We start from the raw sequence: 25905 nt of genomic DNA, 5'->3' as shown, positions 1-25905 counted from the left end.
GGAAGACGGTTATTCATGGTACGAACTGTGGGATTGAATGTGAAAGCAGATGGTTGCAAAGCGAATTTCTTAATCATGCAACCATACCTGCGCAAAAGAATACAAATATCAAAAAAGCTATGTGGCCAGTATGGGGCTCGAACCCACGACATTCGCGTTATTAGCACGACGCTCTAACCAACTGAGCTAACCGGCCTTCGATAACCTGCCAACCGTTTTGACATTGACGACCTTATTGTGGTGAATGGCTGAAAAGGTAGGTCGATGAGTGGTATTTTGTTATTTCTCTTTACGCTGTGAGTTCAAATTCTACGAAAGTCGGTTTCAACTTTAATCATTGTGGAGTTGTTTAAAGTAAGTCAGTGAAGGGAATCAAGGGGCTAATACGGTTTCGCACCTCTACTTGGTAAATGCAGTTTACATAGAAATGCTTTGTGGTTATATGCATGGAGAAGTTGTGAGATAGACACCTACGTATATATGTAAAGAGAGACAAAGTGCTAGATAGACATCCATATAGACAACTGTAGAAAGACAGGTCAACAAACGGATACCTGTGTATAGACAGATAGAGAGATACCTACGTACGTAGAGTGTCGGATAGACACCTGTACATTCAGGGACCAATAGACAGAGAGATATCTGTATGCAGAAAGAGAGAGAGAGTGGGGGGGGGGGAGATAAACAGAATAAACAGACAGAGATAGACTGATAGAGAGACAGACAAATAGATAGATAGATAGAGAGACACAAAGGTCTCTGGGTTTTTCCTAAACACTGCTATATTCCGTCCCCGTTTCCTTACATATCTTACATACTAACATATTCCCTCACCCCCTCCTCTCTGAATCTCCCCTTATACCACTTGCCTGCTCCTCATGCTCCTCCTGTTTCTCCTGTTGCTCCTCCTGCTCCTCCTCTTGCTCCTCCTCCACGTCCTGCTTCTTCTCCACCTCCTGCTTCTTCTCCTCCTCTCACATAATACCAAACAGTTGGCGTAGTTTTAACTTCACATTTCTTACGACTAATCTATTTGAGAATCAGTGTATCCGTGTCTCGCGATAGCTCAGTTGGTAGAGCGGAGGACTGTAGTTTGTTATTGAAACGTCTGACATCCTTAGGTCGATGGTTCGAATCCGTCTCGCGAGATTCGTGTTTTTTTCCCTTTTTTTATTAATTAAAATATTTCCTTGTTCTATCCTTTATTTGTTTCGGTCGTTGGACTGTGGCCATGCTGGAACAATTTCTTGTGTTGGTTAAGTCGAGCGAACCGACGCGATATATTTTTGTGTAGTACTATTTTATCGGTCATTTTGCCGATACGCCACGTTACGGAGACGTAAACAGACCAACACCTGTTGTGAAGTGTTGGTGAGACGGCAGACACAACGACGCATATATACACAACGAGCTTTCGCATAGCTTCTGTCTTTTCTACTTTAGGCACAAGGCCCACAATTTCGGGTGAGGATCCAGTCGATGAGTACTTAAGTGGTACTTAATTTATCGACTTTGAAAGGATGAAAGGCAAAGTCGACCTCGGCGGAATTCGAACTCAGAACGTAAAGACAGACGTAATACCACTAAGCCTTTCGCCCGGCGTGCTAACGATTCTGCCAGAACGCCGCCTTAACATGGCTTCCGTCTACCAGATTCACTGACAAGGCATTGGTTCGATCGGAGTCGCTTATTCATTGTACGAACTTTGGGATTGAACGTGAAAGCTGTGTGTTGCAAAGTGAAGTTTTGAGCCATATAAGGATCTTTCTGAACTGAAGGGCACAACTTTTCATTTATGTCTTTATGTTTTATGTAGTGTTAAGAAAACAAGTGGTGCCTGTGTGGTGCCCGTGTGGTGCCCGTGTGGTGCCTGTCAATTCAGAAAGATCCCCATAGGAGTCCGCCTGCTCAAACATGGAAGATTGCAAACTTAAAAAAATGTAGAGTATATGGCCAGTATGGGGCTCGAACCCACGACATTCGCGTTATTAGCACGACGCTCTGACCAACTGAGCTAACCGGCCTTCGTCTATTTGTGATCGTTTTGACATTGATGTTCTTATTGTGGTGAATGGCAGGAAAAGATAAACCGTTGCTTCGTCGTAATAGTGATCGATTTGAGATGAAGTCCTTCTTGTGGTGAATGGCAGGAAATGTTCATTAACCCGATCCTCAATAAACTGTATCTTCCATTTATGGGCATTGGTGGAAGGGTTGATGCCTTGTGCATTGAGCAGAACTGTTGAGGCGATAGTGATGACTGATTTTGATATTTAAAAAAAATTTTATCTTTTACTTGTTTTGGTCGTTGGTCTGTGGCCTTGCTGGAGCACCTTCTTGAGGTGGTCAAGACGAGCAAACCCGCTCTATATATCCTTGTGTGGTAGTATTTTATCGGTCTTTTTGCCAAAATGCCAAGATACGGGGACGTAAAGAGACCAACTCTCGCTGTGAAGCGTTGGTGGCGCGGCATACACATCGACAGGTATACACCCATATATACACAGCGAGCCTCTACATAGTTTCCGTTTACCAGATTCACTGACAAGGCATTGGTTCTATCTATTGGTTCGATAGAAGACGACGCTTATTCATGGTACGAATTTTGTGATCGAATGTGAAAGCAGGTGGTTGCAAAGCGAAGTTTTCAACCATAAACCCATGCCTGCGCAAAAAGAACGCAGGTACAAAAGTTAAATGGCCAGTATGGGGCTCGAACCCACGACATTCGCGTTATTAGCACGACGCTCTAACCAACTGAGCTAACCGGCCTTCGTGGGAATGATTAACATTTTGAACATTGATGTCCTTATTGTGATGAATAGCAGAAAAGATAAGTCGTTGGGTAGCATTTTCTTGTTTCTCTTTACACTGAGAGTTCAAAGTCTACGAAAGTCGGCTTCAGCTTTGGAGAGAGGCAGAGTTGCCTGTAAGCATAAAGAGACTGATATAGAATAAGAGAGAGAAAGAGAGAGGGAGAGAGAGAGAGAGAGAGAGAGAGAGAGAGAGAGAGAGATAAAGAGAGAGAGAGGGGGAGAAAGGGGGGGAGGGAAATAGAAAGACAGAGATTGAATGACACACAAAGAGACAAGCAGATAGATAGATAGACAGATTGAAAGGTTTCCGGATTTTTTCCTAAGCACTTCTATACTCCGTCTCCGTTTCTTACATGTCTTACTAACATATTCCCTCCTCCCCTCTAAATCTTCCCTCATTCAACTTGCCTTCTCTTCCTCCTCACTGTTTCCTTCTCACACATAATACCAAACAGTTGGCGTATTTTTAATTTCATATTTCTTAGGACTAAACTATTTTGCAGATGATTTGGCTGTGTCTCGCGATAGCTCAGTTGGTAGAGCGGAGGACTGTAGTTTGTTATTTGAACGTCTGACATCCTTAGGTCGGTGGTTCGAATCCGTCTCGCGAGATTTGTGTTTTTATTTTTTTAAATTAAAATATTTCTTTATTTTATCTTTCACTTGTTCCGGTTGTATGACTGCCGTCATGCTGGAACACTTCCGTGGGGTGCCTAAGTCTAGCAAACTCTGTCAGTATATTTTCGTGTGGTACTATTTCATCGGACATCTTGCCGAAAATCGAAGTTACGGGTACAAAAACACAGTAACTCCAGTTGCCAAATGTTGCTTGGACGGCATACACAACGACATACAACGGGATTGCACACAGTTTTCGTCTACCAGATTCGCTGAGAAGGTATAGATTTGCTATGAGGTATGGAAAACGGTTATTCATGGTACGAACTGTGGGATTGAATGTGAAAGCAGATGGTTGCAAAGCGAATTTCTTAATCATGCAACCATACCTGCGCAAAAGAATACAAATATCAAAAAAGCTATGTGGCCAGTATGGGGCTCGAACCCACGACATTCGCGTTATTAGCACGACGCTCTAACCAACTGAGCTAACCGGCCTTCGATAACCTGCCAACCGTTTTGACATTGACGACCTTATTGTGGTGAATGGCTGAAAAGGTAGGTGGTTGAGTGGTATTTTGTTATTTGTCTTTACGCTGTGAGTTCAAATTGTACGAAAGTCGGCTTCAACTTTGAAGAGAGACAGAGTTTGCCTTTGAGCATAAACAGGCTGAGAAATAAACACCTGCATACACATAGTTAGCTAGGTAACTATGTGTATGCAGGTGTTTATTTAGATAGATAGATAAATAAATGGAGGGAGAGGGGGAGGGAGGGAGGACATTAAATGTGAGACTGACAGACAGATAAATAAATATAAATAGATTTCCAGGTTTTTCTTTCAACAGTATTCCGTCTCTCTTTCCTTACATGTGTTACACACCAACACATTCCCCCTCCCCTCTAAACCTTTCCTCATTCCACTTTCTTCTTCTTCTCCTCCCAAGGCATTGGTTCTATCTGGACTATAGAAGACGACGCTTATTTATGGTACGAATTTTGTGATCGAATGTGAAAGCAGGTGGTTGCAAAGTGAAGTTTTCAACCATAAAACCATGTCTGCGAAAAAAGAACGCAGGTACAAAAGTTATATGGCCAGTATGGGGCTCGAACCCACGACATTCGCGTTATTAGCACGACGCTCTAACCAACTGAGCTAACCGGCCTTCGATAACCTGCCAACCGTTTTGACATTGACGACCTTATTGTGGTGAATGGCTGAAAAGGTAGGTGGTTGAGTGGTATTTTGTTATTTCTCTTTACGCTGTGAGTTCAAATTCTACGAAAGTCGGTTTCAACTTTAATCATTGTGGAGTTGTTTAAAGTAAGTCAGTGAAGGGAATCAAGGGGCTAATACGGTTTCGCACCTCTACTTGGTAAATGCAGTTTACATAGAAATGCTTTGTGGTTATATGCATGGAGAAGTTGTGAGATAGACACCTACGTATATATATAAAGAGAGACAAAGTGCTAGATAAACATCCATATAGACAACTGTAGAAAGACAGGTCAACAAACGGATACCTGTGTATAGACAGATAGAGAGATACCTACGTACGTAGAGTGTCGGATAGACACCTGTACATTCAGGGACCAATAGACAGAGAGATATCTGTATGCAGAAAGAGAGAGAGAGTGGGGGGAGAGAGATAAACAGAATAAACAGACAGAGATAGACTGATAGAGAGACAGACAAATAGATAGATAGATAGAGAGACACAAAGGTCTCTGGGTTTTTCCTAAACACTGCTATATTCCGTCCCCGTTTCCTTACATATCTTACATACTAACATATTCCCTCACCCCTCCTCTCTGAATCTTCCCTTATACCACTTGCCTCCTCCTCATGCTCCTCCTGTTTCTCCTGTTGCTCCTCCTGATCATCCTCTTGCTCCTCCTCCGCGTCCTGCTTCTTCTCCACCTCCTGCTTCTTCTCCTCCTCTCACATAATACCAAACAGTCGGCGTAGTTTTAACTTCACATTTCTTACGACTAATCTATTTGAGAATCAGTGTAGCCGTGTCTTGCGATAGCTCAGTTGGTAGAGCGGAGGACTGTAGTTTGTTATTGAAACGTCTGACATCCTTAGGTCGATGGTTCGAATCCGTCTCGCGAGATTCGTGTTTTTTTTCCTATTTTTTTTTTAAATTAAAATATTTCCTTGTTTTATCCTTTATTTGTTTCGGTCGTTGGACTGCGGCCATGCTGGAACAATTTCTTGTGTTGGTTAAGTCGAGCGAACCGACGCGATATATTTTTGTGTAGTACTATTTTATCGGTCATTTTGCCGATACGCCACGTTACGGAGACGTAAACAGACCAACACCTGTTGTGAAGTGTTGGTGAGACGGCAGACGCAACGACGCATATATACACAACGAGCTTTCGCATAGCTTCTGTCTTTTCTACTTTAGGCACAAGGCCCACAATTTCGGGTGAGGATCCAGTCGATGAGTACTTAAGTGGTACTTAATTTATCGACTTTGAAAGGATGAAAGGCAAAGTCGACCTCGGCGGAATTCGAACTCAGAACGTAAAGACAGACGTAATACCACTAAGCCTTTCGCCCGGCGTGCTAACGATTCTGCCAGATCGCCGCCTTAACATGGCTTCCGTCTACCAGATTCACTGACAAGGCATTGGTTCGATCGGAGTCGCTTATTCATTGTACGAACTTTGGGATTGAACGTGAAAGCTGTGTTGCAAAGTGAAGTTTTGAGCCATATAAGGATCTTTCTGAACTGAAGGGCACAACTTTTCATTTATGTCTTTATGTTTTATGTAGTGTTAAGAAAACAAGTGGTGCCTGTGTGGTGCCCGTGTGGTGCCCGTGTGGTGCCTGTCAATTCAGAAAGATCCCCATAGGAGTCCGCCTGCTCAAACATGGAAGATTGCAAACTTTAAAAAATGTAGAGTATATGGCCAGTATGGGGCTCGAACCCACGACATTCGCGTTATTAGCACGACGCTCTGACCAACTGAGCTAACCGGCCTTCGTCTATTTGTGATCGTTTTGACATTGATGTTCTTATTGTGGTGAATGGCAGGAAAAGATAAACCGTTGCTTCGTCGTAATAGTGATCGATTTGAGATGAAGTCCTTCTTGTGGTGAATGGCAGGAAATGTTCATTAACCCGATCCTCAATAAACTGTATCTTCCATTTATGGGCATTGGTGGAAGGGTTGATGCCTTGTGCATTGAGCAGAACTGTTGAGGCGATAGTGATGACTGATTTTGATATTTAAAAAAATTTTTATCTTTTACTTGTTTTGGTCGTTGGTCTGTGGCCTTGCTGGAGCACCTTCTTGAGGTGGTCAAGACGAGCAAACCCGCTCTATATATCCTTGTGTGGTAGTATTTTATCGGTCTTTTTGCCAAAATGCCAAGATACGGGGACGTAAAGAGACCAACTCTCGCTGTGAAGCGTTGGTGGCGCGGCATACACATCGACAGGTATACACCCATATATACACAGCGAGCCTCTACATAGTTTCCGTTTACCAGATTCACTGACAAGGCATTGGTTCTATCTATTGGTTCGATAGAAGACGACGCTTATTCATGGTACGAATTTTGTGATCGAATGTGAAAGCAGGTGGTTGCAAAGCGAAGTTTTCAACCATAAACCCATGCCTGCGCAAAAAGAACGCAGGTACAAAAGTTAAATGGCCAGTATGGGGCTCGAACCCACGACATTCGCGTTATTAGCACGACGCTCTAACCAACTGAGCTAACCGGCCTTCGTGGGAAGGATTAACATTTTGAACATTGATGTCCTTATTGTGATGAATAGCAGAAAAGATAAGTCGTTGGGTAGCATTTTCTTGTTTCTCTTTACACTGAGAGTTCAAAGTCTACGAAAGTCGGCTTCAGCTTTGGAGAGAGGCAGAGTTGCCTGTAAGCATAAAGAGACTGATATAGAATAAGAGAGAGAAAGAGAGAGGGAGAGAGAGAGAGAGAGAGAGAGAGAGAGAGAGATAAAGAGAGAGAGAGGGGGAGAAAGGGGGGGAGGGAAATAGAAAGACAGAGATTGAATGACACACAAAGAGACAAGCAGATAGATAGATAGACAGATTGAAAGGTTTCCGGATTTTTTCCTAAGCACTTCTATACTCCGTCTCCGTTTCTTACATGTCTTACTAACATATTCCCTCCTCCCCTCTAAATCTTCCCTCATTCAACTTGCCTTCTCTTCCTCCTCACTGTTTCCTTCTCACACATAATACCAAACAGTTGGCGTATTTTTAATTTCATATTTCTTAGGACTAAACTATTTTGCAGATGATTTGACTGTGTCTCGCGATAGCTCAGTTGGTAGAGCGGAGGACTGTAGTTTGTTATTTGAACGTCTGACATCCTTAGGTCGGTGGTTCGAATCCGTCTCGCGAGATTTGTGTTTTTATTTTTTTAAATTAAAATATTTCTTTATTTTATCTTTCACTTGTTCCGGTTGTATGACTGCCGTCATGCTGGAACACTTCCGTGGGGTGCCTAAGTCTAGCAAACTCTGTCAGTATATTTTCGTGTGGTACTATTTCATCGGACATCTTGCCGAAAATCGAAGTTACGGGTACAAAAACACAGTAACTCCAGTTGCCAAATGTTGCTGGGACGGCATACACAACGACATACAACGGGATTGCACACAGTTTTCGTCTACCAGATTCGCTGAGAAGGTATAGATTTGCTATGAGGTATGGAAAACGGTTATTCATGGTACGAACTGTGGGATTGAATGTGAAAGCAGATGGTTGCAAAGCGAATTTCTTAATCATGCAACCATACCTGCGCAAAAGAATACAAATATCAAAAAAGCTATGTGGCCAGTATGGGGCTCGAACCCACGACATTCGCGTTATTAGCACGACGCTCTAACCAACTGAGCTAACCGGCCTTCGATAACCTGCCAACCGTTTTGACATTGACGACCTTATTGTGGTGAATGGCTGAAAAGGTAGGTCGTTGAGTGGTATTTTGTTATTTGTCTTTACGCTGTGAGTTCAAATTCTACGAAAGTCGGCTTCAACTTTGAAGAGAGACAGAGTTTGCCTTTGAGCATAAACAGGCTGAGAAATAAACACCTGCATACACATAGTTAGCTAGGTAACTATGTGTATGCAGGTGTTTATTTAGATAGATAGATAAATAAATGGAGGGAGAGGGGAAGGGAGGGAGGACATTAAATGTGAGACTGACAGACAGATAAATAAATATAAATAGATTTCCAGGTCTTTCTTTCAACAGTATTCCGTCTCTCTTTCCTTACATGTGTTACACACCAACACATCCCCCCTCCCCTCTAAACCTTTCCTTATTCCACTTTCTTCTTCTTCTCCTCCCAAGGCATTGGTTCTATCTGGACTATAGAAGACGACGCTTATTCATGGTACGAATTTTGTGATCGAATGTGAAAGCAGGTGGTTGCAAAGTGAAGTTTTCAACCATAAAACCATGTCTGCGAAAAAAGAACGCAGGTACAAAAGTTATACGGCCAGTATGGGGCTCGAACCCACGACATTCGCGTTATTAGCACGACGCTCTAACCAACTGAATTAACCGGCCCTCTCCTAAACGCTCTACCATTTTAACATTGATGTACTTATTGTAGTAAATGGCTGAAAAGACAGAGCGTTGAGTAGTATTTAGTTATTGCACTTTACACCGTGAGTTCGAATTCTACATGAGTCGAAATTTATCCTTTCCGAAAAGATAAAAGGCAAAGTCGACCTCGGCGGAATTTGAACGCAGAACATAAGACAAACGAAATACCGCTAAACATTTCGCCCGGCGTGCTGACCATTCTGCCAGCTCGCCGCCTTAACACAACTCTGTCTACCATATTCATTGACGAGGTATTGGTTGGATCGTTTATTCATGGTACGTACTTTGGGATTGAACATGAACGCAGTGGGCTGCAAAGCGACGTTCTTAACCATACAAGCATGCCTGCGCAAACATAAAAGATCGTAAGAATAAAAATATATATGGCTAGTATGGGGCTCGAACCCACGACATTCGCGTTATTAGCACGACGCTCTAACCAACTGAGCTAACCGGCCTTCGTCTTCTAGTGATCGTTTTGATAGTGACGTCCTTATTGTGGTGAATGGCAGGAAAAGATAACTCGTTTCGAAGTATTTTGTTATTTCTCTTTACGCTGTGAGTTCAAATTCTACGAAAGTCGGTTTCAACTTTAATCATTGTGGAGTTGTTTAAAGTAAGTCAGTGAAGGGAATCAAGGGGCTAATACGGTTTCGCACCTCTACTTGGTAAATGCAGTTTACATAGAAATGCTTTGTGGTTATATGCATGGAGAAGTTGTGAGATAGACACCTACGTATATATATAAAGAGAGACAAAGTGCTAGATAGACATCCATATAGACAACTGTAGAAAGACAGGTCCACAAACGGATACCTGTGTATAGACAGATAGAGAGATACCTACGTACGTAGAGTGTCGGATAGACACCTGTACATTCAGGGACCAATAGACAGAGAGATATCTGTATGCAGAAAGAGAGAGTGAGTGGGGGGGGGGGAGAGATAAACAGAATAAACAGACAGAGATAGACTGATAGAGAGACAGACAAATAGATAGATAGATAGAGAGACACAAAGGTCTCTGGGTTTTTCCTAAACACTGCTATATTCCGTCCCCGTTTCCTTACATATCTTACGTACTAACATATTCCCTCACCCCTCCTCTCTGAATCTTCCCTTATACCACTTGCCTCCTCCTCATGCTCCTCCTGTTTCTCCTGTTCCTCCTCCTGCTCCTCCTCTTGCTCCTCCTCCACGTCCTGCTTCTTCTCCACCTCCTGCTTCTTCTCCTCCTCTCACATAATACCAAACAGTTGGCGTAGTTTTAACTTCACATTTCTTACGACTAATCTATTTGAGAATCAGTGTAGCCGTGTCTTGCGATAGCTCAGTTGGTAGAGCGGAGGACTGTAGTTTGTTATTGAAACGTCTGACATCCTTAGGTCGATGGTTCGAATCCGTCTCGCGAGATTCGTGTTTTTTTTCCTATTTTTTTTTTAAATTAAAATATTTCCTTGTTTTATCCTTTATTTGTTTCGGTCGTTGGACTGCGGCCATGCTGGAACAATTTCTTGTGTTGGTTAAGTCGAGCGAACCGACGCGATATATTTTAGTGTAGTACTATTTTATCGGTCATTTTGCCGATACGCCACGTTACGGAGACGTAAACAGACCAACACCTGTTGTGAAGTGTTGGTGAGACGGCAGACGCAACGACGCATATATACACAACGAGCTGTCGCATAGCTTCTGTCTTTTCTACTTTAGGCACAAGGCCCACAATTTCGGGTGAGGATCCAGTCGATGAGTACTTAAGTGGTACTTAATTTATCGACTTTGAAAGGATGAAAGGCAAAGTCGACCTCGGCGGAATTCGAACTCAGAACGTAAAGACAGACGTAATACCACTAAGCCTTTCGCCCGGCGTGCTAACGATTCTGCCAGAACGCCGCCTTAACATGGCTTCCGTCTACCAGATTCACTGACAAGGCATTGGTTCGATCGGAGTCGCTTATTCATTGTACGAACTTTGGGATTGAACGTGAAAGCTGTGTGTTGCAAAGTGAAGTTTTGAGCCATATAAGGATCTTTCTGAACTGAAGGGCACAACTTTTCATTTATGTCTTTATGTTTTATGTAGTGTTAAGAAAACAAGTGGTGCCTGTGTGGTGCCCGTGTGGTGCCCGTCAATTCAGAAAGATCCCCATGGGAGTCCGCCTGCGCAAACATGGAAGATTGCAAACTTAAAAAAAGAGTAAAGTATATGGCCAGTATGGGGCTCGAACCCACGACATTCGCGTTATTAGCACGACGCTCTAACCAACTGAGCTAACCGGCCTTCGTCTATTAGTGATCGTTTTGACATTGATGTTCTTATTGTGGTGAATGGCAGGAAAAGATAAACCGTTGCTTCGTCGTAATAGTGATCGATTTGAGATGAAGTCCTTCTTGTGGTGAATGGCAGGAAATGTTCATTAACCCGATCCTCAATAAACTGTATCTTCCATTTATGGGCATGGGTGGAAGGGTTGATGCCTTGTGCATTGAGCAGAACTGTTGAGGCGATAGTGATGACTGATTTTGATATTTAAAAAAATTTTTATCTTTTACTTGTTTTGGTCGTTGGTCTCTGGCTTCGCTGGAGCACCTTCTTGAGGTGGTAAAGACGAGCAAACCCGCTCTATATATCCTTGTGTGGTAGTATTTTATCGGTCTTTTTGCCAAAATGCCAAGATACGGGGACGTAAAGAGATCAACTCTCGCTGTGAAGCGTTGGTGGCGCGGCATACACATCGACAGGTATACACCCATATATACACAGCGAGCCTCCACATAGTTTCCGTTTACCAGATTCACTGACAAGGCATTGGTTCTATCTATTGGTTCGATAGAAGACGACGCTTATTCATGGTACGAATTTTGTGATCGAATGTGAAAGCAGGTGGTTGCAAAGCGAAGTTTTCAACCATAAACCCATGCCTGCGCAAAAAGAACGCAGGTACAAAAGTTAAATGGCCAGTATGGGGCTCGAACCCACGACATTCGCGTTATTAGGACGACGCTCTAACCAACTGAGCTAACCGGCCATCATGGGAAGGATTAACATTTTGAACATTGATGTCCTTATTGTGATGAATGGCAGAAAAGATAAGTCGTTGGGTAGCATTTTCTTGTTTCTCTTTACACTGAGAGTTCAAAGTCTACGAAAGTCGGCTTCAGCTTTGGAGAGAGGCAGAGTTGCCTGTAAGCATAAAGAGACTGATATAGAATAAGAGAGAGAAAGAGAGAGGGAGAGTGAGAGAGGGAGAGAGAGAGAGAGAGAGAGAGAGAGAGAGAGAGAGAGAAAGGGAGAGAGGGGGGAGGGAAATAGAAAGACAGAGATTGAATGACACACAAAGAGACAAGCAGATAGATAGACAGATTGAAAGGTTTCCGGACTTTTTCCTAAGCACTTCTATACTCCGTCTCCGTTTCTTACATGTCTTACTAACATATTCCCTCCTCCCCTCTAAATCTTCCCTCATTCAACTTGCCTTCTCTTCCTCCTCACTGTTTCCTTCTCACACATAATACCAAACAGTTGGCGTATTTTTAATTTCATATTTCTTAGGACTAAACTATTTTGCAGATGATTTGACTGTGTCTCGCGATAGCTCAGTTGGTAGAGCGGAGGACTGTAGTTTGTTATTTGAACGTCTGACATCCTTAGGTCGGTGGTTCGAATCCATCTCGCGAGATTTGTGTTTTTATTTTTTTTAATTAAAATATTTCTTTATTTTATCTTTCACTTATTCCGGTTGTATGACTGCCGTCATGCTGGAACACTTCCGAGGGGTGCCTAAGTCTAGCAAACTCTGTCAGTATATTTTCGTGTGGTACTATTTCATCGGACATCTTGCCGAAAATCGAAGTTACGGGTACAAAAACACAGTAACTCCAGTTGCCAAATGTTGCTGGGACGGCATACACAACGACATACAACGGGATTGCACACAGTTTTCGTCTACCAGATTCGCTGAGAAGGTATAGATTTGCTATGAGGTATGGAAAACGGTTATTCATGGTACGAACTGTGGGATTGAATGTGAAAGCAGATGGTTGCAAAGCGAATTTCTTAATCATGCAACCATACCTGCGCAAAAGAATACAAATATCAAAAAAGCTATGTGGCCAGTATGGGGCTCGAACCCACGACATTCGCGTTATTAGCACGACGCTCTAACCAACTGAGCTAACCGGCCTTCGATAACCTGCCAACCGTTTTGACATTGACGACCTTATTGTGGTGAATGGCTGAAAAGGTAGGTGGTTGAGTGGTATTTTGTTATTTGTCTTTACGCTGTGAGTTCAAATTGTACGAAAGTCGGCTTCAACTTTGAAGAGAGACAGAGTTTGCCTTTGAGCATAAACAGGCTGAGAAATAAACACCTGCATACACATAGTTAGCTAGGTAACTATGTGTATGCAGGTGTTTATTTAGAGAGATAAATAAATGGAGGGAGAGGGGGAGGGAGGGAGGACATTAAATGTGAGACTGACAGACAGATAAATAAATATAAATAGATTTCCAGGTCTTTCTTTCAACAGTATTCCGTCTCTCTTTCCTTACATGTGTTACACACCAACACATTCCCCCTCCCCTCTAAACCTTTCCTTATTCCACCTTCTTCTTCTTCTCCTCCCAAGGCATTGGTTCTATCTGGACTATAGAAGACGACGCTTATTCATGGTACGAATTTTGTGATCGAATGTGAAAGCAGGTGGTTGCAAAGTGAAGTTTTCAACCATAAAACCATGTCTGCGAAAAAAGAACGCAGGTACAAAAGTTTTATGGCCAGTATGGGGCTCGAACCCACGACATTCGCGTTATTAGCACGACGCTCTAACCAACTGAGCTAACCGGCCCTCTCCTAAACGCTCTACCATTTTAACATTGATGTACTTATTGTAGTAAGTGGCTGAAAAGACAGAGCGTTGAGTAGTATTTAGTTATTGCACTTTACACCGTGAGTTCGAATTCTACATGAGTCGAAATTTATCCTTTCCGAAAAGATGAAAGGCAAAGTCGACCTCGGCGGAATTTGAACTCAGAACATAAGACAAACGAAATACCGCTAAACATTTCGCCCGGCGTGCTGACCATTCTGCCAGCTCGCCGCCTTAACACAACTCTGTCTACCATATTCATTGACGAGGTATTGGTTGGATCGTTTATTCATGGTACGTACTTTGGGATTGAACATGAACGCAGTGGGCTGCAAAGCGACGTTCTTAACCATACAAGCATGCCTGCGCAAACATAAAAGATCGTAAGAATAAAAATATAAATGGCTAATATGGGGCTCGAACCCACGACATTCGCGTTATTAGCACGACGCTCTAACCAACTGAGCTAACCGGCCTTCGTCTTCTAGTGATCGTTTTGATAGTGACGTCCTTATTGTGGTGAATGGCAGGAAAAGATAACTCGTTTCGAAGTATTTTGTTATTTCTCTTTACGCTGTGAGTTCAAATTCTACGAAAGTCGGTTTCAACTTTAATCATTGTGGAGTTGTTTAAAGTAAGTCAGTGAAGGGAATCAAGGGGCTAATACGGTTTCGCACCTCTACTTGGTAAATGCAGTTTACATAGAAATGCTTTGTGGTTATATGCATGGAGAAGTTGTGAGATAGACACCTACGTATATATGTAAAGAGAGACAAAGTGCTAGATAGACATCCATATAGACAACTGTACAAAGACAGGTCAACAAACGGATACCTGTGTATAGACAGATAGAGAGATACCTACGTACGTAGAGTGTCGGATAGACACCAGTACATTCAGGGACCAATAGACAGAGAGATATCTGTATGCAGAAAGAGAGAGAGAGTGGGGGGGGGGAGAGATAAACAGAATAAACAGACAGAGAAAGACTAATAGAGAGACAGACAAATAGATAGATAGATCGAGAGACACAAAGGTCTCTGGGTTTTTCCTAAACACTGCTATATTCCGTCCCCGTTTCCTTACATATCTTACATACTAACATATTCCCTCACCCCCTCCTCTCTGAATCTCCCCTTATACCACTTGCCTGCTCCTCATGCTCCTCCTGTTTCTCCTGTTGCTCCTCCTGCTCCTCCTCTTGCTCCTCCTCCACGTCCTGCTTCTTCTCCACCTCCTGCTTCTTCTCCTCCTCTCACATAATACCAAACAGTTGGCGTAGTTTTAACTTCACATTTCTTACGACTAATCTATTTGAGAATCAGTCTATCCGTGTCTCGCGATAGCTCAGTTGGTAGAGCGGAGGACTGTAGTTTGTTATTGAAACGTCTGACATCCTTAGGTCGATGGTTCGAATCCGTCTCGCGAGATTCGTGTTTTTTTCCCTTTTTTTATTAATTAAAATATTTCCTTGTTCTATCCTTTATTTGTTTCGGTCGTTGGACTGTGGCCATGCTGGAACAATTTCTTGTGTTGGTTAAGTCGAGCGAACCGACGCGATATATTTTTGTGTAGTACTATTTTATCGGTCATTTTGCCGATACGCCACGTTACGGAGACGTAAACAGACCAACACCTGTTGTGACGTGTTGGTGAGACGGCAGACACAACGACGCATATATACACAACGAGCTTTCGCATAGCTTCTGTCTTTTCTACTTTAGGCACAAGGCCCACAATTTCGGGTGAGGATCCAGTCGATGAGTACTTAAGTGGTACTTAATTTATCGACTTTGAAAGGATGAAAGGCAAAGTCGACCTCGGCGGAATTCGAACTCAGAACGTAAAGACAGACGTAATACCACTAAGCCTTTCGCTCGGCGTGCTAACGATTCTGCCAGATCGCCGCCTTAACATGGCTTCCGTCTACCAGATTCCCTGACAAGGCATTGGTTCGATCGGAGTCGCTTATTCATTGTACGAACTTTGGGATTGAACGTGAAAGCTGTGTTGCAAAGTGAAGTTTTGAGCCATATAAGGATCTTTCTGAACTGAAGGGCACAACTTTTCATTTATGTTTTTATGTTTTATGTAGTGTTAAGAAAACAAGTGGTGCCTGTGTGGTGCCCGTGTGGTGCCCGTCAATTCAGAAAGATCCCCATGGGAGTCCGCCTGCGCAATCATGGAAGATGGCAAACTTAAAAAAATGTAAAGTATATGGCCAGTATGGGGCTCGAACCCACGACATTCGCGTTATTAGCACGACGCTCTAACCAACTGAGCTAACCGGCCTTCGTCTATTAGTGATCGTTTTGACATTGATGTTCTTATTGTGGTGAATGGCAGGAAAAGATAAACCGTTGCTTCGTCGTAATAGTGATCGATTTGAGATGAAGTCCTTCTTGTGGTGAATGGCAGGAAATGTTCATTAACCCGATCCTCAATAAACTGTATCTTCCATTTATGGGCATTGGTGGAAGGGTTGATGCCTTGTGCATTGAGCAGAACTGTTGAGGCGATAGTGATGACTGATTTTGATATTTAAAATTTTTTTTATCTTTTACTTGTTTTGGTCGTTGGTCTGTGGCCTTGCTGGAGCACCTTCTTGAGGTGGTCAAGACGAGCAAACCCGCTCTATATATCCTTGTGTGGTAGTATTTTATCGGTCTTTTTGCCAAAATGCCAAGATACGGGGACGTAAAGAGACCAACTCTCGCTGTGAAGCGTTGGTGGCGCGGCATACACATCGACAGGTATACACCCATATATACACAGCGAGCCTCTACATAGTTTCCGTTTACCAGATTCACTGACAAGGCATTGGTTCTATCTATTGGTTCGATAGAAGACGACGCATATTCATGGTACGAATTTTGTGATCGAATGTGAAAGCAGGTGGTTGCAAAGCGAAGTTTTCAACCATAAACCCATGCCTGCGCAAAAAGAACGCAGGTACAAAAGTTAAATGGCCAGTATGGGGCTCGAACCCACGACATTCGCGTTATTAGCACGACGCTCTAACCAACTGAGCTAACCGGTCTTCATGGGAAGGATTAACATTTTGAACATTGATGTCCTTATTGTGATGAATGGCAGAAAAGATAAGTCGTTGGGTAGCATTTTCTTGTTTCTCTTTACACTGAGAGTTCAAAGTCTACGAAAGTCGGCTTCAGCTTTGGAGAGAGGCAGAGTTGCCTGTAAGCATAAAGAGACTGATATAGAATAAGAGAGAGAAAGAGAGAGGGGGAGAGAGAGAGAGAGAGAGAGATAGAGAGAGAGAGATATATATAGAGAGATAGAGAGAGAGAGAGACAGACAGAGATAGAGAGGGAGAGAGGGGGAGGGAAATAGAAAGACAGAGATTGAATGACACACAAAGAGACAAGCAGATAGATAGATAGACAGATTGAAAGGTTTCCGGATTTTTTCCTAAGCACTTCTATACTCCGTCTCCGTTTCTTACATGTCTTACTAACATATTCCCTCCTCCCCTCTAAATCTTCCCTCATTCAACTTGCCTTCTCTTCCTCCTCACTGTTTCCTTCTCACACATAATACCAAACAGTTGGCGTATTTTTAATTTCATATTTCTTAGGACTAAACTATTTTGCAGATGATTTGACTGTGTCTCGCGGTAGCTCAGTTGGTAGAGCGGAGGACTGTAGTTTGTTATTTGAACGTCTGACATCCTTAGGTCGGTGGTTCGAATCCGTCTCGCGAGATTTGTGTTTTTATTTTTTTAAATTAAAATATTTCTTTATTTTATCTTTCACTTGTTCCGGTTGTATGACTGCGGTCATGCTGGAACACTTCCGTGGGGTGGCTAGGTCTACCAAACTCTGTCAGTATATTTTCGTGTGGTACTATTTCATCGGACATCTTGCCGAAAATCGAAGTTACGGGTACGAAAACACAGTAACTCCAGTTGCCAAGTGTTGCTGGGACGGCATACACAGCGACATACAACGGGATTGCACACAGTTTTCGTCTACCAGATTCGCTGAGAAGGTATAGATTTGCTATGAGGTATGGAAGACGGTTATTCATGGTACGAACTGTGGGATTGAATGTGAAAGCAGATGGTTGCAAAGCGAATTTCTTAATGATGCAACCATACCTGCGCAAAAGAATACAAATATCAAAAAAGCTATGTGGCCAGTATGGGGCTCGAACCCACGACATTCGCGTTATTAGCACGACGCTCTAACCAACTGAGCTAACCGGCCTTCGATAACCTGCCAACCGTTTTGACATTGACGACCTTATTGTGGTGAATGGCTGAAAAGGTAGGTCGTTGAGTGGTATTTTGTTATTTGTCTTTACGCTGTGAGTTCAAATTCTACGAAAGTCGGCTTCAACTTTGAAGAGAGACAGAGTTTGCCTTTGAGCATAAACAGGCTGAGAAATAAACACCTGCATACACATAGTTAGCTAGGTAACTATGTGTATGCAGGTGTTTATTTAGAGAGATAAATAAATGGAGGGAGAGGGGGAGGGAGGGAGGACATTAAATGTGAGACTGACAGACAGATAAATAAATATAAATAGATTTCCAGGTCTTTCTTTCAACAGTATTCCGTCTCTCTTTCCTTACATGTGTTACACACCAACACATTCCCCCTCCCCTCTAAACCTTTCCTTATTCCACTTTCTTCTTCTTCTCCTCCCAAGGCATTGGTTCTATCTGGACTATAGAAGACGACGCTTATTCATGGTACGAATTTTGTGATCGAATGTGAAAGCAGGTGGTTGCAAAGTGAAGTTTTCAACCATAAAACCATGTCTTCTCACACATAACACCAAACAGTTGGCGTATTTTTAATTTCATATTTCTTAGGACTAAACTATTTTGCAGATGATTTGACTGTGTCTCGCGATAGCTCAGTTGGTAGAGCGGAGGACTGTAGTTTGTTATTTGAACGTCTGACATCCTTAGGTCGGTGGTTCGAATCCGTCTCGCGAGATTTGTGTTTTTATTTTTTTTAATTAAAATATTTCTTTATTTTATCTTTCACTTGTTCCGGTTGTATGACTGCGGTCATGCTGGAACACTTCCGTGGGGTGGCTAAGTCTAGCAAACTCTGTCAGTATATTTTCGTGTGGTACTATTTCATCGGACATCTTGCCGAAAATCGAAGTTACGGGTACGAAAACACAGTAACTCCAGTTGCCAAGTGTTGCTGGGACGGCATACACAACGATATACAACGGGATTGCACACAGTTTTCGTCTACCAGATTCGCTGAGAAGGTATAGATTTGCTATGAGGTATGGAAGACGGTTATTCATGGTACGAACTGTGGGATTGAATGTGAAAGCAGATGGTTGCAAAGCGAATTTCTTAATCATGCAACCATACCTGCGCAAAGGAATACAAATATCAAAACAGCTATGTGGCCAGTATGGGGCTCGAACCCACGACATTCGCGTTATTAGCACGACGCTCTAACCAACTGAGCTAACCGGCCTTCGATAACCTGCCAACCGTTTTGACATTGACGACCTTATTGTGGTGAATGGCTGAAACGGTAGGTCGTTGAGTGGTATTTTGTTATTTCTCTTTACGCTGTGAGTTCAAATTCTACGAAAGTCGGTTTCAACTTTAATCATTGTGGAGTTGTTTAAAGTAAGTCAGTGAAGGGAATCAAGGGGCTAATACGGTTTCACACCTCTACTTGGTAAATGCAGTTTACATAGAAATGCTTTGTGGTTATATGCATGGAGAAGTTGTGAGATAGACACCTACGTATATATATAAAGAGAGACAAAGTGCTAGATAGACATCCATATAGACAACTGTACAAAGACAGGTCAACAAACGGATACCTGTGTATAGACAGATAGAGAGATACCTACGTACGTAGAGTGTCGAATAGACACCTGTACATTCAGGGACCAATAGACAGAGAGATATCTGTATGCAGAAAGAGAGAGACAGTGGGGGGGGGAGAGATAAACAGAATAAACAGACAGAGATAGACTGATAGATAGACAGACAAATAGATAGATAGATAGAGAGACACAAAGGTCTCTGGGTTTTTCCTAAACACTGCTATATTCCGTCCCCGTTTCCTTACATATCTTACATACTAACATATTCCCTCACCCCTCCTCTCTGAATCTTCCCTTATACCACTTGCCTCCTCCTCATGCTCCTCCTGTTTCTCCTGTTCCTCCTCCTGATCCTCCTCTTGCTCCTCCTCCGCGTCCTGCTTCTTCTCCACCTCCTGCTTCTTCTCCTCCTCTCACATAATACCAAACAGTTGGCGTAGTTTTAACTTCACATTTCTTACGACTAATCTATTTGAGAATCAGTGTATCCGTGTCTCGCGATAGCTCAGTTGGTAGAGCGGAGGACTGTAGTTTGTTATTGAAACGTCTGACTTCCTTAGGTCGATGGTTCGAATCCGTCTCGCGAGATTCGTGTTTTTTACCCTTTTTTTTTTTGAATTTAAATATTTCCTTGTTTTATCCTTTATTTGTTTCGGTCGTTGGACTGCGGCCATGCTGGAACAATTTCTTGTGTTGGTTAAGTCGAGCGAACCGACGCGATATATTTTTGTGTAGTACTATTTTATCGGTCATTTTGCCGATACGCCACGTTACGGAGACGTAAACAGACCAACACCTGTTGTGAAGTGTTGGTGAGACGGCAGACGCAACGACGCATATATACACAACGAGCTTTCGCATAGCTTCTGTCTTTTCTACTTTAGGCACAAGGCCCACAATGTCGGGTGAGGATCCAGTCGATGAGTACTTAAGTGGTACTTAATTTATCGACTTTGAAAGGATGAAAGGCAAAGTGACCTCGGCGGAATTCGAACTCAGAACGTAAAGACAGACGTAATACCACTAAGCCTTTCGCCCGGCGTGCTGATTCTACCAGATCGCCGCCTTAACATGGCTTCCGTCTACCAGATTCACTGACAAGGCATTGGTTCGATCGGAGTCGCTTATTCATTGTACGAACTTTGGGATTGAACGTGAAAGCTGTGTGTTGCAAAGTGAAGTTTTGAGCCATATAAGGATCTTTCTGAACTGAAGGGCACAACTTTTCATTTATGTCTTTATGTTTTATGTAGTGTTAAGAAAACAAGTGGTGCCTGTGTGGTGCCCGTGTGGTGCCCGTCAATTTAGAAAGATCCCCATAGGAGTCCGCCTGCGCAAACATGGAAGATTGCAAACTTAAAAAAAGAGTAAAGTATATGGCCAGAACCCACGACATTCGCGTTATTAGCACGACGCTCTAACCAACTGAGCTAACCGGCCTTCGTCTATTAGTGATCGTTTTGACATTGATGTTCTTATTGTGGTGAATGGCAGGAAAAGATAAACCGTTGCTTCGTCGTAATAGTGATCGATTTGAGATGAAGTCCTTCTTGTGGTGAATGGCAGGAAATGTTCATTAATCCGATCCTCAATAAACTGTATCTTCCATTTATGGGCATTGGTGGAAGGGTTGATGCCTTGTGCATTGAGCAGAACTGTTGAGGCGATAGTGATGACTGATTTTGATATTTAAAATTTTTTTTATCTTTTACTTGTTTTGGTCGTTGATCTGTGACCTTGCTGGAGCAACTTCTTGAGGTGGTCAAGACGCGCAAACCCGCGCTATATATCCTTGTGTGGTAGTATTTTATCGGTCTTTTTGCCAAAATGCCAAGATACGGGGACGTAAAGAGACCAACTCTCGCTGTGAAGCATTGGTGGCGCGGCATACACATCGACAGGTATACACCCATATATACACAGCGAGCCTCCACATAGTTTCCGTTTACCAGATTCAGTGACAAGGCATTGGTTCTATCAATTGGTTCGATAGAAGACGACGCTTATTCATGGTACGAATTTTGTGATCGAATGTGAAAGCAGGTGGTTGCAAAGCGAAGTTTTCAACCATAAACCCATGCCTGCGCAAAAAGAACGCAGGTACAAAAGTTAAATGGCCAGTATGGGGCTCGAACCCACGACATTCGCGTTATTAGCACGACGCTCTAACCAACTGAGATAACCGGCCTTCATGAGAAGGATTAACATTTTGAACATTGATGTCCTTATTGTGATGAATGGCAGAAAAGATAAGTCGTTGGGTAGCATCTTCTTGTTTCTCTTTAAACTGAGAGTCCAAAGTCTACGAAAGTCGGCTTCAGCTTTGGAGAGAGGCAGAGTTGCCTGTAAGCATAAAGAGACTGATATAGAATAAGATAGAGAAAGAGAGAGGGAGAGAGAGAGAGAGACAGAGAGACAGAGAGAGAGAGTGAGAGAGGGGGGAGGGAAATAGAAAGACAGACATTGAATGACACACAAAGAGACAAGCAGATAGATAGATAGACAGATTGAAAGGTTTCCGGATTTTTTCCTAAGCACTTCTATACTCCGTCTCCGTTTCTTACATGTCTTACTAACATATTCCCTCCTCCCCTCTAAATCTTCCCTCATTCAACTTGCCTTCTCTTCCTCCTCACTGTTTCCTTCTCACACATAATACCAAACAGTTGGCGTGTTTGTAATTTTATATTTCTTAGGACTAAACTATTTTGCAGATGATTTGACAGTGTCTCGCGATAGCTCAGTTGGTATAGCGGAGGACTGTAGTTTGTTATTTGAACGTCTGACATCCTTAGGTCGGTGGTTCGAATCCGTCTCGCGAGATTTGTGTTTTCATTTTTTTTAATTAAAATATTTCTTTATTTTATGTTTCACTTGTTCCGGTTGTATGACTGCGGTCATGCTGGAACACTTCCGTGGGGTGGCTAAGTCTAGCAAACTCTGTCAGTATATTTTCGTGTGGTACTATTTCATCGGACATCTTGCCGAAAATCGAAGTTACGGGTACGAAAACACAGTAACTCCAGTTGCCAAGTGTTGCTGGGACGGCATACACAACGACATACAACGGGATTGCACACAGTTTTCGTCTACGAGATTCGCTGAGAAGGTATAGATTTGCTATGAGGTATGGAAGACGGTTATTCATGGTACGAACTGTGGGATTGAATGTGAAAGCAGATGGTTGCAAAGCGAATTTCTTAATGATGCAACCATACCTGCGCAAAAGAATACAAATATCAAAAAAGCTATGTGGCCAGTATGGGGCTCGAACCCACGACATTCGCGTTATTAGCACGACGCTCTAACCAACTGAGCTAACCGGCCTTCGATAACCTGCCAACCGTTTTGACATTGACGACCTTATTGTGGTGAATGGCTGAAAAGGTAGGTCGTTGAGTGGTATTTTGTTATTTGTCTTTACGCTGTGAGTTCAAATTCTACGAAAGTCGGCTTCAACTTTGAAGAGAGACAGAGTTTGCCTTTGAGCATAAACAGGCTGAGAAATAAACACCTGCATACACATAGTTAGCTAGGTAACTATGTGTATGCAGGTGTTTATTTAGATAGATAGATAAATAAATGGAGGGAGAGGGGAAGGGAGGGAGGACATTAAATGTGAGACTGACAGACAGATAAATAAATATAAATAGATTTCCAGGTCTTTCTTTCAACAGTATTCCGTCTCTCTTTCCTTACATGTGTTACACACCAACACATCCCCCCTCCCCTCTAAACCTTTCCTTATTCCACTTTCTTCTTCTTCTCCTCCCAAGGCATTGGTTCTATCTGGACTATAGAAGACGACGCTTATTCATGGTACGAATTTTGTGATCGAATGTGAAAGCAGGTGGTTGCAAAGTGAAGTTTTCAACCATAAAACCATGTCTGCGAAAAAAGAACGCAGGTACAAAAGTTATTTGGCCAGTATGGGGCTCGAACCCACGACATTCGCGTTATTAGCACGACGCTCTAACCAACTGAGCTAACCGGCCCTCTCCTAAACGCTCTACCATTTTAACATTGATGTACTTATTGTAGTAAATGGCTGAAAAGACAGAGCGTTGAGTAGTATTTAGTTATTGCACTTTACACCGTGAGTTCGAATTCTACATGAGTCGAAATTTATCCTTTCCGAAAAGATGAAAGGCAAAGTCGACCTCGGCGGAATTTGAACTCAGAACATAAGACAAACGAAATACCGCTAAACATTTCGCCCGGCGTGCTGACCATTCTGCCAGCTCGCCGCCTTAACACAACTCTGTCTACCATATTCATTGACGAGGTATTGGTTGGATCGTTTATTCATGGTACGTACTTTGGGATTGAACATGAACGCAGTGGGCTGCAAAGCGACGTTCTTAACCATACAAGCATGCCTGCGCAAACATAAAAGATCGTAAGAATAAAAATACATATGGCTAGTATGGGGCTCGAACCCACGACATTCGCTTTATTAGCACGACGCTCTAACCAACTGAGCTAACCGGCCTTCGATAACCTGCCAACCGTTTTGACATTGATGACCTTATTGTGGTGAATGGCTGAAAAGGTAGGTGGTTGAGTGGTATTTTGTTATTTGTCTTTACGCTGTGAGTTCAAATTCTACGAAAGTCGGTTTCAACTTAAATCATTGTGGAGTTGTTTAAAGTAAGTCAGTGAAGGGAATCAAGGGGCTAATACGGTTTCGCACCTCTACTTGGTAAATGCAGTTTACATAGAAATGCTTTGTGGTTATATGCATGGAGAAGTTGTGAGATAGACACCTACGTATATATATAAAGAGAGACAAAGTGCTAGATAGACATCCATATAGACAACTGTAGAAAGACAGGTCAATAAACGGATACCTGTGTATAGACAGATAGAGAGATACCTACGTACGTAGAGTGTCGGATAGACACCTGTACATTCAGGGACCAATAGACAGAGAGATATCTGTATGCAGAAAGAGAGAGAGAGTGGGGGGGGGGGAGAGATAAACAGAATAAACAGACAGAGATAGACTGATAGAGAGACAGACACATAGATAGATAGATAGAGAGACACAAAGGTCTCTGGGTTTTTCCTAAACACTGCTATATTCCGTCCCCGTTTCCTTACATATCTTACATACTAACATATTCCCTCACCCCTCCTCTCTGAATCTTCCCTTATACCACTTGCCTTATACCACTTGCCTTATACCACTCCTCCTGTTTCTCCTGTTCCTCCTCCTGCTCCTCCTCTTGCTCCTCCTCCGCGTCCTGCTTCTTCTCCACCTCCTGCTTCTTCTCCTCCTCTCACATAATACCAAACAGTTGGCGTAGTTTTAACTTCACATTTCTTACGACTAATCTATTTGAGAATCAGTGTATTCGTGTCTCGCGATAGCTCAGTTGGTAGAGCGGAGGACTGTAGTTTGTTATTGAAACGTCTGACATCCTTAGGTCGATGGTTCGAATCCGTCTCGCGAGATTCGTGTTTTTTTCCCTTTTTTTTTTTAATTAAAATATTTCCTTGTTTTATCCTTTATTTGTTTCGGTCGTTGGACTGCGGCCATGCTGGAACAATTTCTTGTGTTGGTTAAGTCGAGCGAACCGACGCGATATAATTTTGTGTAGTACTATTTTATCGGTCATTTTGCCGATACGCCACGTTACGGAGACGTAAACAGACCAACACCTGTTGTGAAGTGTTGGTGAGACGGCAGACGCAACGACGCATATATACACAACGAGCTTTCGCATAGCTTCTGTCTTTTCTACTTTAGGCACAAGGCCCACAATTTCGGGTGAGGATCCAGTCGATGAGTACTTAAGTGGTACTTAATTTATCGACTTTGAAAGTATGAAAGGCAAAGTCGACCTCGGCGGAATTCGAACTCAGAACGTAAAGACAGACGTAATACCACTAAGCCTTTCGCCCGGCGTGCTAACGATTCTGCCAGATCGCCGCCTTAAAATGGCTTCCGTCTACCAGATTCACTGACAAGGCATTGGTTCGATCGGAGTCGCTTATTCATTGTACGAACTTTGGGATTGAACGTGAAAGCTGTGTGTTGCAAAGTGAAGTTTTGAGCCATATAAGGATCTTTCTGAACTGAAGGGCACAACTTTTCATTTATGTCTTTATGTTTTATGTAGTGTTAAGAAAACAAGTGGTGCCTGTGTGGTGCCCGTGTGGTGCC

At 42.8% G+C, this 25905-nt stretch overlaps 30 non-coding genes across 30 annotated transcripts; 12 read left to right on the top strand and 18 right to left on the bottom strand.

The window, feature by feature from the left end:
• Nucleotides 1-122: 122 nt before the first annotated feature.
• On the bottom strand, nt 123-196 carry Trnai-aau (transfer RNA isoleucine (anticodon AAU)). The gene has a single exon. It is a non-coding gene; the product is annotated as a tRNA-Ile (tRNA).
• Nucleotides 197-1055: 859 nt separating this feature from the next.
• Nucleotides 1056-1149, top strand: Trnay-gua (transfer RNA tyrosine (anticodon GUA)). Its single transcript has 2 exons — nt 1056-1092; nt 1114-1149. It is a non-coding gene; the product is annotated as a tRNA-Tyr (tRNA).
• Nucleotides 1150-1950: 801 nt separating this feature from the next.
• Trnai-aau (transfer RNA isoleucine (anticodon AAU)) lies at nt 1951-2024 on the bottom strand. The gene has a single exon. It is a non-coding gene; the product is annotated as a tRNA-Ile (tRNA).
• Nucleotides 2025-2698: 674 nt separating this feature from the next.
• On the bottom strand, nt 2699-2772 carry Trnai-aau (transfer RNA isoleucine (anticodon AAU)). The gene has a single exon. It is a non-coding gene; the product is annotated as a tRNA-Ile (tRNA).
• A 562-nt stretch (nt 2773-3334) lies between these two features.
• Trnay-gua (transfer RNA tyrosine (anticodon GUA)) lies at nt 3335-3428 on the top strand. Its single transcript has 2 exons — nt 3335-3371; nt 3393-3428. It is a non-coding gene; the product is annotated as a tRNA-Tyr (tRNA).
• A 430-nt stretch (nt 3429-3858) lies between these two features.
• Trnai-aau (transfer RNA isoleucine (anticodon AAU)) lies at nt 3859-3932 on the bottom strand. Its single transcript has one exon. It is a non-coding gene; the product is annotated as a tRNA-Ile (tRNA).
• Nucleotides 3933-4526: 594 nt separating this feature from the next.
• On the bottom strand, nt 4527-4600 carry Trnai-aau (transfer RNA isoleucine (anticodon AAU)). The gene has a single exon. It is a non-coding gene; the product is annotated as a tRNA-Ile (tRNA).
• An 857-nt stretch (nt 4601-5457) lies between these two features.
• Trnay-gua (transfer RNA tyrosine (anticodon GUA)) lies at nt 5458-5551 on the top strand. Its single transcript has 2 exons — nt 5458-5494; nt 5516-5551. It is a non-coding gene; the product is annotated as a tRNA-Tyr (tRNA).
• An 802-nt stretch (nt 5552-6353) lies between these two features.
• On the bottom strand, nt 6354-6427 carry Trnai-aau (transfer RNA isoleucine (anticodon AAU)). Its single transcript has one exon. It is a non-coding gene; the product is annotated as a tRNA-Ile (tRNA).
• Nucleotides 6428-7101: 674 nt separating this feature from the next.
• Nucleotides 7102-7175, bottom strand: Trnai-aau (transfer RNA isoleucine (anticodon AAU)). Its single transcript has one exon. It is a non-coding gene; the product is annotated as a tRNA-Ile (tRNA).
• Nucleotides 7176-7731: 556 nt separating this feature from the next.
• Nucleotides 7732-7825, top strand: Trnay-gua (transfer RNA tyrosine (anticodon GUA)). The gene is made up of 2 exons: nt 7732-7768; nt 7790-7825. It is a non-coding gene; the product is annotated as a tRNA-Tyr (tRNA).
• Nucleotides 7826-8255: 430 nt separating this feature from the next.
• On the bottom strand, nt 8256-8329 carry Trnai-aau (transfer RNA isoleucine (anticodon AAU)). Its single transcript has one exon. It is a non-coding gene; the product is annotated as a tRNA-Ile (tRNA).
• A 1091-nt stretch (nt 8330-9420) lies between these two features.
• Nucleotides 9421-9494, bottom strand: Trnai-aau (transfer RNA isoleucine (anticodon AAU)). The gene has a single exon. It is a non-coding gene; the product is annotated as a tRNA-Ile (tRNA).
• An 860-nt stretch (nt 9495-10354) lies between these two features.
• On the top strand, nt 10355-10448 carry Trnay-gua (transfer RNA tyrosine (anticodon GUA)). The gene is made up of 2 exons: nt 10355-10391; nt 10413-10448. It is a non-coding gene; the product is annotated as a tRNA-Tyr (tRNA).
• Nucleotides 10449-11242: 794 nt separating this feature from the next.
• Trnai-aau (transfer RNA isoleucine (anticodon AAU)) lies at nt 11243-11316 on the bottom strand. Its single transcript has one exon. It is a non-coding gene; the product is annotated as a tRNA-Ile (tRNA).
• Nucleotides 11317-12621: 1305 nt separating this feature from the next.
• Trnay-gua (transfer RNA tyrosine (anticodon GUA)) lies at nt 12622-12715 on the top strand. The gene is made up of 2 exons: nt 12622-12658; nt 12680-12715. It is a non-coding gene; the product is annotated as a tRNA-Tyr (tRNA).
• A 430-nt stretch (nt 12716-13145) lies between these two features.
• On the bottom strand, nt 13146-13219 carry Trnai-aau (transfer RNA isoleucine (anticodon AAU)). The gene has a single exon. It is a non-coding gene; the product is annotated as a tRNA-Ile (tRNA).
• Nucleotides 13220-13809: 590 nt separating this feature from the next.
• On the bottom strand, nt 13810-13883 carry Trnai-aau (transfer RNA isoleucine (anticodon AAU)). The gene has a single exon. It is a non-coding gene; the product is annotated as a tRNA-Ile (tRNA).
• A 423-nt stretch (nt 13884-14306) lies between these two features.
• On the bottom strand, nt 14307-14380 carry Trnai-aau (transfer RNA isoleucine (anticodon AAU)). Its single transcript has one exon. It is a non-coding gene; the product is annotated as a tRNA-Ile (tRNA).
• Nucleotides 14381-15240: 860 nt separating this feature from the next.
• On the top strand, nt 15241-15334 carry Trnay-gua (transfer RNA tyrosine (anticodon GUA)). Its single transcript has 2 exons — nt 15241-15277; nt 15299-15334. It is a non-coding gene; the product is annotated as a tRNA-Tyr (tRNA).
• A 788-nt stretch (nt 15335-16122) lies between these two features.
• Trnai-aau (transfer RNA isoleucine (anticodon AAU)) lies at nt 16123-16196 on the bottom strand. Its single transcript has one exon. It is a non-coding gene; the product is annotated as a tRNA-Ile (tRNA).
• Nucleotides 16197-17532: 1336 nt separating this feature from the next.
• On the top strand, nt 17533-17626 carry Trnay-gua (transfer RNA tyrosine (anticodon GUA)). Its single transcript has 2 exons — nt 17533-17569; nt 17591-17626. It is a non-coding gene; the product is annotated as a tRNA-Tyr (tRNA).
• A 430-nt stretch (nt 17627-18056) lies between these two features.
• On the bottom strand, nt 18057-18130 carry Trnai-aau (transfer RNA isoleucine (anticodon AAU)). The gene has a single exon. It is a non-coding gene; the product is annotated as a tRNA-Ile (tRNA).
• Nucleotides 18131-18774: 644 nt separating this feature from the next.
• Trnay-gua (transfer RNA tyrosine (anticodon GUA)) lies at nt 18775-18868 on the top strand. Its single transcript has 2 exons — nt 18775-18811; nt 18833-18868. It is a non-coding gene; the product is annotated as a tRNA-Tyr (tRNA).
• A 430-nt stretch (nt 18869-19298) lies between these two features.
• Nucleotides 19299-19372, bottom strand: Trnai-aau (transfer RNA isoleucine (anticodon AAU)). The gene has a single exon. It is a non-coding gene; the product is annotated as a tRNA-Ile (tRNA).
• Nucleotides 19373-20230: 858 nt separating this feature from the next.
• Nucleotides 20231-20324, top strand: Trnay-gua (transfer RNA tyrosine (anticodon GUA)). Its single transcript has 2 exons — nt 20231-20267; nt 20289-20324. It is a non-coding gene; the product is annotated as a tRNA-Tyr (tRNA).
• A 2141-nt stretch (nt 20325-22465) lies between these two features.
• Trnay-gua (transfer RNA tyrosine (anticodon GUA)) lies at nt 22466-22559 on the top strand. Its single transcript has 2 exons — nt 22466-22502; nt 22524-22559. It is a non-coding gene; the product is annotated as a tRNA-Tyr (tRNA).
• Nucleotides 22560-22989: 430 nt separating this feature from the next.
• Nucleotides 22990-23063, bottom strand: Trnai-aau (transfer RNA isoleucine (anticodon AAU)). Its single transcript has one exon. It is a non-coding gene; the product is annotated as a tRNA-Ile (tRNA).
• A 594-nt stretch (nt 23064-23657) lies between these two features.
• On the bottom strand, nt 23658-23731 carry Trnai-aau (transfer RNA isoleucine (anticodon AAU)). Its single transcript has one exon. It is a non-coding gene; the product is annotated as a tRNA-Ile (tRNA).
• Nucleotides 23732-25099: 1368 nt separating this feature from the next.
• On the top strand, nt 25100-25193 carry Trnay-gua (transfer RNA tyrosine (anticodon GUA)). Its single transcript has 2 exons — nt 25100-25136; nt 25158-25193. It is a non-coding gene; the product is annotated as a tRNA-Tyr (tRNA).
• Nucleotides 25194-25905: the final 712 nt, after the last annotated feature.

Source organism: Octopus bimaculoides, chromosome 4 (assembly GCF_046866305.1).
Source record: "Octopus bimaculoides isolate indiv1 chromosome 4, ASM4686630v1, whole genome shotgun sequence".
NCBI classification, from domain to species: Eukaryota; Metazoa; Mollusca; class Cephalopoda; order Octopoda; family Octopodidae; genus Octopus; species Octopus bimaculoides.
This window is presented reverse-complemented; position numbering and strand designations above follow the sequence as displayed.